The sequence below is a fragment of the Rhinopithecus bieti genome, unplaced genomic scaffold (assembly GCF_001698545.2).
Source record: "Rhinopithecus bieti isolate Rb0 unplaced genomic scaffold, ASM169854v2 scaffold_11380, whole genome shotgun sequence".
Lineage (NCBI taxonomy): Eukaryota > Metazoa > Chordata > Mammalia > Primates > Cercopithecidae > Rhinopithecus > Rhinopithecus bieti.
In genome coordinates this window covers 1,336,295-1,344,947 of record NW_016807225.1, presented here as the reverse complement: position 1 = coordinate 1,344,947, position 8,653 = coordinate 1,336,295, and the positions used below count along the sequence as shown (strand labels likewise).

Sequence of the window (8,653 nt, the reverse complement as noted above, 5' to 3'; positions counted from 1 at the left end):
GTTGGCCAGGATGGTCTCGAACTCCTGACCTCAGGTGATCCGCCTGCCTCGGCCTTCCAAAGTGCTGGGATAACAGGCGTGAGCCACCCCGCCCAGCCAAGATTCTTTAAGAATTAAAAATCATGTGTCAGTGAAGGGAGATAAAAAAAATTTAAAAAGGAAATAAAAGTGATGGTAGAGTCTTTTGTATACTAATTTTTTGTGCCTTTACCTGCAAAATAAAATGTCAGTAACTCTCAAACTGGTCCAATATCTTTCCTCTTCGTTTTATTTTTTATTTTTCGTAAACGAATGTTTTATTCATTTTAAATAAGTTTTAAACTACTTTTGTTTTGGGGGGACTTTTAAAATGAAAACTGATTTAGGTCCACTCCAATGTCCACTGATTTATTTTTATGAAATTTGTATGGGCTGGGCGCAGTGGCTCATGCCTGTAATCCCAGCACTTTGGGAGGCCGAGACGGGTAGATTACGAGGTCAGGAGTTCGAGACCAGCCTTGCCAAGGTAGTGAAACCCCGTCCCTACTACAAATACAAAAATTAGCCCGGTGCGGTAGTGGGCGCTTGTAATCCCAGCTACTTGGGAGGCTGAGTCAGAAGAATCGCTTGAACCCGGGAGGCAGAGGTTGCAGTGAGCCAAGATCATGCCACTGCACTGCAGCCTGGCAATAGAGTGAGACTCCATCTCAAAAAAAAAAAAAAAAAGAAGAAGAAACTTGTATGATGCTGACAGGTCATCCTGAAGCTCTGAAATCGTATCTATCTTGATTTCCCATTCTGCAGCTTTCTTTTCAACATGTTCTCTGAGGATTTGTATAAAGAATATACTGCTGTTCTTGCCATTTCCAAAGCAGTCTTTAGAAAAGCCGTATCTATCCCTTTATTATTTTTGGTCCAAGGAGGATTCATAATTACTGTATCAAATGACTTGACATCCTGTTAGGTAACAGGCACACATCACATTGAACCATGTCAATATTTGTTAACTCAAACTCTTCCACATTCCTGTTAAATATTTCCAATACATCTTCATCTCTGTCAAATCCAACACACAACCTTGCTCCTAACACTGCAGTTCCGATGCTAAGCATTCCACAACTACAGCCTAGATCTGCAAAAACTTCATTTTCATCATAAGGGTTATGGATTGCGTAGAGCATACATGCTGCAATGTGAAGCTTGGTGGGATACTGTTTTAGAAGTAGCTTGGCCTTTTCGAATCTATCCACTTATTGCAGGCAATTCTCTAGTTCCTTAAGCCTTAATTCCTTCATTCTTTTTTTTAAAAATATGGACTCTCAGGGTTTGAAGGCACAGAATCTCAGGAGGCAACTGGCACCTTGGCCGGGGCCAGAAGACCTCTTCATTTAATTAATGGTTGAAATCTAAAAATATAAAAATCTGGAGACCAGCCACTGTACCAGATGCTCCTAAGCCCTTTCCAGCTCTAGAGTTCTATGGCTCTGGGGGCTCCTAAACCCGCCCTAGGAGGAAAGGAAACCAGTTTAAGGAGTGCCTATTTCCAGCACCAGAGAATGCAGGGCCCATCACATGTGATCCTCCCCACCACAATCCTAGGAGAGTGGCTGTTATCAACCCCCTTTTACGGCCAGAGAAACTGAAGGGAAAAAGGCAAAGTTAATTTGTGTAAGTTCACATAAGAGCTAACAACAGGCCGGATGTGGTAATCACGACTGTAATCCCAGCTTTTGGGAGGCCGAGGCAGGCAGATCATGAGGTCAGGAGATCGAGACCATCCTAGCTAATATCGTGAAACCCCGCCTCTACTAAAAATACAAAAAAGTAGCTGGGCGTGGTGGCATGTGCCTGTAGTCCCAGCTACTCGAGAGGCTGAGGCAGGAGAATTGCTTGAACCTAGGAGGTGGAGGTTGCAGTGAGTCGAGATCACCACTGCACTCCAGCCTGGGTGACACAGCGAGACTCCGTCTCAAAAGAAAAAGAAAAGGTAACAATTCCCCCCCAGGTCTAATACCTGGTAGATCATTCCATAGTGCACAGCCGTCATTGATGCAGACCGCCAGGGCGTCTGACTCCATTGTGTCTGTGTCTGTGATGGACAGGGCTGTGTGGCCTGGGCCTGTCAGTCTGACCCCCCTCCTCATTTCTGTCATCAGCCAGTGCAGTGAACAAAGCTGCTTAGGGCTGGACCAGAGATGGATGGGTGGCCTCCGATCTGCAGCAGAGTGGGGACAGTGCAGGGGGCCTCTGATCATAGAGAATGAAACAGGACAAGGCTGTATGTGAAAATGCCTTTGTAAAGCATACAAACGCTATGTGACTTTGAGATGTGCTACCCTAAACAAGTCTTCATCAGTAGCTAAAGTTAGCTCTGTCTGGCAAGTATTTGGATGGGAGGCTGTTCAGGAGTACAGTGGATAAGGCAAAAATGTATTCATATATAGGTGTGATTAAGTCATTATTATGATGAAATGCCAGTAGTGGGCCCTTAGATCCCATGGTAAGTGTTGATGAAGGTAAAAGCAGTTGTTTCAGGATAAGGCATTTTCCTCCATACCTTTCCAATCATGTTGGGTGGTCATCTACTAAGCACATCCTGGTCCAGTTGGAATCCAACTGAATCTAGGAAACGAATGAACAAAATCCTGCAAAGAAAAACGTATTTTCCCATCAAAAACCACGCAGGAATTTTATCAAGGAAATAACAATAAAACTTCTTGTATAAAATCTGATTTGAGCTTCAGTGACAGTGATGAGAATGAGTTAGCATCTCTTGGGCTTCACGAGGTGCCTTTTACCTAAGGACTCTCCACAGCCCACCTTGCCTTATTGATTGGTTCTCCCATGACCCAGGTGAAGTGCATCAAAGGTGTTTGCTGTTCCCTAAATGTGTACACATTATAGAAGGGGAGACATGACCTGTGAGCTGCCAGTCTCACCTCAGCTGGCCCCAGAGGCAGCCCTTCCCCTTTGTCCCACTTGGGCAGAGCTTCAGGAGCTCTCCAGGGATATTCCATGGAAGGGCACAGATCCACAGGGAGAAAGGCTGCCATGTAGGAGGTGATCTGTGCAGGTGATGATGCCACAGACACTGGCTATTCCTTTTCAGCTCATGTCCAGGTGCTCTAACACAAAGCTGAAAGGAGACAACACACAATTTCTCTCGTAGGTTCTTGTTTGTTTGTTTGTGACAGGATCTTTCTCTGTCGCCCAGGCTGAGTGCAGTGGTGCTATCATGGCTCACTACAGCCTCGACCTCGAAGGCTCAAGAGGTCCTCCCACCTCTGCCTCCCAAGTAGCTGGAACCACAGACAGGTGCCACCACACCTGTTAATGTTTTTTATTTTTTGCAGAGATGGGATATGATATGTTGCCCAGGCTGGTCTCGAACTCCTGGGCTCAGGCGATCTTTGAGCCTTGGCCTCCCAAAGTGCTGGGATTACAGGCATGAGCTACCACATCTAGCTTTATGTCGTCCATTATATACTTGAAATTCAAACTCACCCTCATTTTACATTTGCCAGCTATAAAATCCTATGTACCTTCACAGTTATCTTATGAGCCCTGTGTTCTATGTTTGTGTTTGTAGCTAAATTTGCTTCTCCAGTGGGGTTTTTTATTTCTGGTACCCAGAAATATGTATTTCGAAAAGAGTCAATGAGAAAAAAAGTGCAGTTTTTCTAGAAAAATAGACTTTACTTATTTTATGTTTTTAGAGACAGGGTCTCACTTTGTTGCCCAGGTTGGAGTGCAGTGGCTATTCACAGGTGTGATCATAGTACACTACAGCTTTGAACTCCTGGGCTCAAGCAGTCCTCCCACCTCAGCTTCCTGAGTAGCTGAGACTACAGGCAAGCACCACCACATCTGTCTAGACTTTATTTATTTATTTATTTATTTATTTATTTATTTATTTGAGATGGAGTCTCGCTCTGTCCCCCAGGCTGGAGTGCAGTGGCTTGATCTTGGCTCATGGCAACCTCCACTCCCCGGTTCAAGCAATTCCCCTGCCTCAGCCTCCCAAGTAGCTGGGATTACAGGCACCCGCCACCATGCCAGGCTAATTTTTTTGTATTTTTAGTAGAGACAGGGTTTCACCATGTTGGCCAGACTGGTCTCAAACTCCTGACCTCAGACAATCCACTCCCTTTGGCCTCCCAAAGTGCTGGGATTACAGGCGTGAGCCCCCGCGCCTGGCCTAGACTTTATTTTTTAGAATGGTTTTAGGTTCACAGCAAAATTGAATGGAAAGTACAGACAGAGATTTTCCATATATCCCCTGCCTTCAACATGCATAGCCTTCTCCATACATGCAAATTTTAATATAACAAAGGCAAGAATTGCCTTTTTTCATTACAAAACTGAAAACCCCCATATCCATTAAAAATATAGAAAACAGAAAAAAAAATAAAAAATAGAGAAAAAATTATCTGTGATTTCTATCACCCATAAACAACATTTTGATATATTTCTTTCTCTATAATTTATGTGTGTGTGTGTACATATATATATATATATATTTTTTTTTTTTTTTTTTTGAGGCAGGCTTTCACTCTGTTGCCCACCTAGAGTGCAGTGGCACAATCAGAGCTCACTGCAGCCTCAGCTTCTTGGTCTCAGTGATCCTCCTGCCTCAGCCTCCCTAGTAGCTGAGACCACAGGCACAAACCACCACACGCAGCTGATTTTTTTTCGGAGAGACAGGGTTTCACCATGTTGCCTGGGCTACTCTCAAACTCCTGAGCTCAAGCAATCCTCCCACCTTAGCCTCCCAAAGTGCTAGGATTACAGGCATGGGCCAACACACCTGGCCTCATATTTTTCTTTGTATTTTTAATATCTAATTTTCTCTTACACCCCCCACTCCAGTTTTATAAAATAATGTTACATAAACTTTACTTAAACAATGTTTTTCAAAATGGTTGCATAATATGGCATCATTTAGATTATACCATACTTTAACCAGTGCCTACTCTTATTAATAATACTTGGATGGCCATCTTTGACATAAATTTATGAGTCTAGCCATCATTTTCTTAGCTTAACTTCATAGACATAGACTCACTGATTCACATGGTATAAACATTTTTAAGTTTCCTAATATATAATCCATGAATGTTTCCAAAAAATATATGAAAACTAAGCAAGATTACTGAGAATCAAAGAAATACACATAATGAGGTAACATTGTCACCTATTACAATGGCAAAGATTTAAAAGATAATGCCCAGTGTTGATAAAGATAAGGAGATTTATGTCCTTTTATAGATACATTGGTAGGAGCACAATTTGGCTATTTAAAAGTATATATATACAAGTAACACGTGAATATATTCTTACAAAAATTCAATTAATATAGAAATATGCAGAGTAAAGGTTGAGGCTGGGCATGGTGGCTCACGCTTGTAATCCCAGCACTTTGGGAGGCCAAGGTGGGCGGATCACCTAAGGTCGGGAGTTCGAGACCAGCCTGACCACCATGCAGAAACCATGTCTCTACTAAAAATACAAAATTAGCCGGGTGTGGTGGCACATGCCTGTAATCCCAGCTACTTGGGAGGCTAAGGCAGGAGAATCGCTTGAACCCGGGAGGCAAAGGTTGCAGTAAACCAAGATCATGCCATTGCACTCCAGCCTGGGCAACAAAAGCGAAACTGCATCTCAAAAAAAAAAAAAAAAAAAGTTGAAGTTCTCCTTCAGTCCCTCCTCTCTACCCCCATTCAGTTGGTACATTTCTGGAGGACAGTTAGAAAAGAAGTAGAACAGTTTAACATAGTCTTAGCCTTTGATGTGATATTTTCACTTCTAGAAGTATAGTCCCCAAAGATCTATGTAGGAGTGTTAATCCCAATATTATTCATAATAACAATAGCTACAACTTATCAGCAATAACTAAGTGCCAGGAACTGTTCTAAAAATATAACATTAGTTAACTTATTGGATCCGGACATGAATCCCACAATAACCATAGATATTATGGTTATGCCCATTTTACTGATGAGAAAACTGAGGTACAGAGAGGTCACAAAGCTAGCTAAGTGGCTCTAGGGATTCAAGTCTAGCCAGTCTGACTTGTGGGTCTATGTTCTCCATCTTCGTACTACCTTGTCTATGCTTCTATAATAGTGAAAATATAAGAAGGAATCTATCAAAAGGGAACTTGTTAACTAAATTAGGGTACATCCATACAATGGAATATTATCAGCTTTCACAATGTTGCTGTAGATTGATATTCATCCACATGAAATATTAAAAAATGGAGGCATAAAACTATATATCTATAATACCATTTTTGTTTTTTTCTATATATGTATATAATTACAAGAAATTATAAACTTCTCTGTACATGGAGAAAAGAGTTTGGCAAAAATGATGAACACCAAAATTTTAACTGATTTTCTATGGGAGCAGCATTAGAGTGTCTTTCTTTTCCTCTTAATACATTTCTATATTTGGGAAGTAAAATGATCCTACACTACTTTCATCATCTAAGAGGTGCAATAAAGCTATTTTTAAAGGATTGTGACAATTGCTACCTCCATCAGTGAACATGAGAGTGCTACTAGCTAATTTTCAGACAGAAAGCATCACTGCTTCATGCAGACTTACCCAGATAAAGGGCTGTGGGCAGGACGCCGGCCTCAGCACAGAGGTTTCCTGTTTCTCAGCAGCCCAGAGGCAGAGTTTCCATGATTGCATGGGCGTAAACATCTCTGGGCACCCAACCACAGTGGAGTCTGGCTGGATTTCCAGTTTCTGGCCTCAAGATATTTCTGTTCATTCTTGCTTCATTAAACACACTGGTCCCATCTGTTACCCTAGTAGATCTGTCTTCTGGAGCACACAGACTACACAGAACCTCAGAAACAATACCTTGAATAACCCAGAAGGGAGATTCAGCAATGGTAGTCGTTCTATGCTCTTCTAATCAATGACTCTATCTACCATCTGTCTTTCTGTCTGCATTGATTTTGTTCCCTGCACAAGTCTCCATGCTAGGTGCTGGAGAGATCTGAAATAAAGTATTGTCTATTGAGGAGACAAAAATCAGTATAAATGAAGTATTTAAGGACAATTGATTCAATGAAGTTAGCAAACATCTGTTTGGTGACATCTGGCAGTCAGGCACTACTTGGGGACGCAAAGAGGGAGCTCACAGTCTAAAGGGGAAGATGCATTGATCACTTCAGAGAGGAAGTGACATTTCAGTTGGATTTTGAAGGAGGAATACGAGTTTGTCAGTGGAAAAGTGGGAGAAGGGCTGGTCGGGCCGAGAGAATGTAAACACAAAGACACGGAGGCTGGAAGGAGCTTGGCCTGTTCCGTGAATGCAAAGTCCGGGACAGCTGGACACAGGCAAGTGTTGAGGGTAGTGGCTCAAAAGGAGTTAGATCAAGACCATGTTTGTGAAGAGCTGAGACACCTGAACCTTCTAGTCCACAGGAAGCCAGCAAAGACTTTGATTCCATAGAGGGGCATACGCAGAGCTACATTTTAGAGGATTAATACCAGTGACAATGTCATTGAGAAAAGGGAAACAATCAAAAGAAAACTTCCACCAATTCCCATCGCATTTACCCACCTGCCTGCACTGGCGCATCCACTGTTCTTCCTCTTGCTGCATGGATGAACGGGGCGCTCCTTTGTCTAAAGTCAATCTCTCCGTGTGTGCACTAGATCTCTTCCCCTCCTTCCTACTCAAGCACATGGCTCCAGAAATTCTCCCCCTCTTGCCTACATTAACATATTTCATCTTTCTGCAGCATCATTGTCATCAGCCTACAAATATGCTGTTATTCTACGTGTCTTGAAAAACTCTCTCTTGACCCTATTTTCTCTTCTAGTACTGTCCCATTTCTGTCCTCTTTACAAAACTCCTTGAAAGAGTTGTCAAATTCAGTGTCACCTACTCCTCTTCTTGTCCTCTCCCTTACATCCACTTCAGTCAGGCTTTTTCTCCCTGTACTCCACCAAAACTGGTGATCAAAATTCCCAGTGACTCCACATTACTAATTCAAATGGTCAATTTACAATCCCTTTGTGACTTGGCCTCTCCCTCCTCCTAGAAACACTTCGCTTGGTTCCCAGGACCTCGCACACCCCTAGGTTTCTGCCTGTCTGACTGTTCCTTCTCAGTTGCCTTTGTCGATTCCAGCTCGTGCCCCGAGCCTCTTCATGTCCCTGTGTCCCGGGATTTGGACCTTGGCCCTCCTCCCTTCTCTGTCTACGTTCACTCCCTTCGTGACCTCATCCAGCCACATGCTGACCACTCTCAGTTTTTGTTTTGAGACGGAGTCTCGCTCTGTCGCCCAGGCTGGAGTGCAGTGGTGCCATCTCGGCTCACTGCAAGCTCCGCCTCCTGGGTTCACACCATTCTCCTGCCTCAGCCTCCCGAGTAGCTGGGACTACAGGCGCCCGCCACCTCGCCTGGCTAATTTTTTGTATTTTTAGTAGAGACGGAGTTTCACCATGTTAGCCATGATGGTCTTGATCTTCCAACCTTGTGATCCGCCCACGTTGGCCTCCCAAAGTGCTGGGATTACAGGCATGAGCCACCGCACCTGACCGACCCTCAATTTTATATTTCTAGCCCAGATCTCCCCGACTGAACCCCAGTCTTATTTCTCCAATTGTTTTCTGGTTTTCTTTTCTTTTCTTTTCTTTTTTTTTTTTT

The 8,653-nt window shown here is 43.2% G+C and overlaps 1 pseudogene; it reads right to left on the bottom strand.

Annotated features, from left to right (window-relative positions):
• Positions 1–344: 344 nt before the first annotated feature.
• LOC108534995 (methyltransferase-like protein 5) lies at positions 345–1,274 on the bottom strand (annotated as a pseudogene).
• Positions 1,275–8,653: the final 7,379 nt, after the last annotated feature.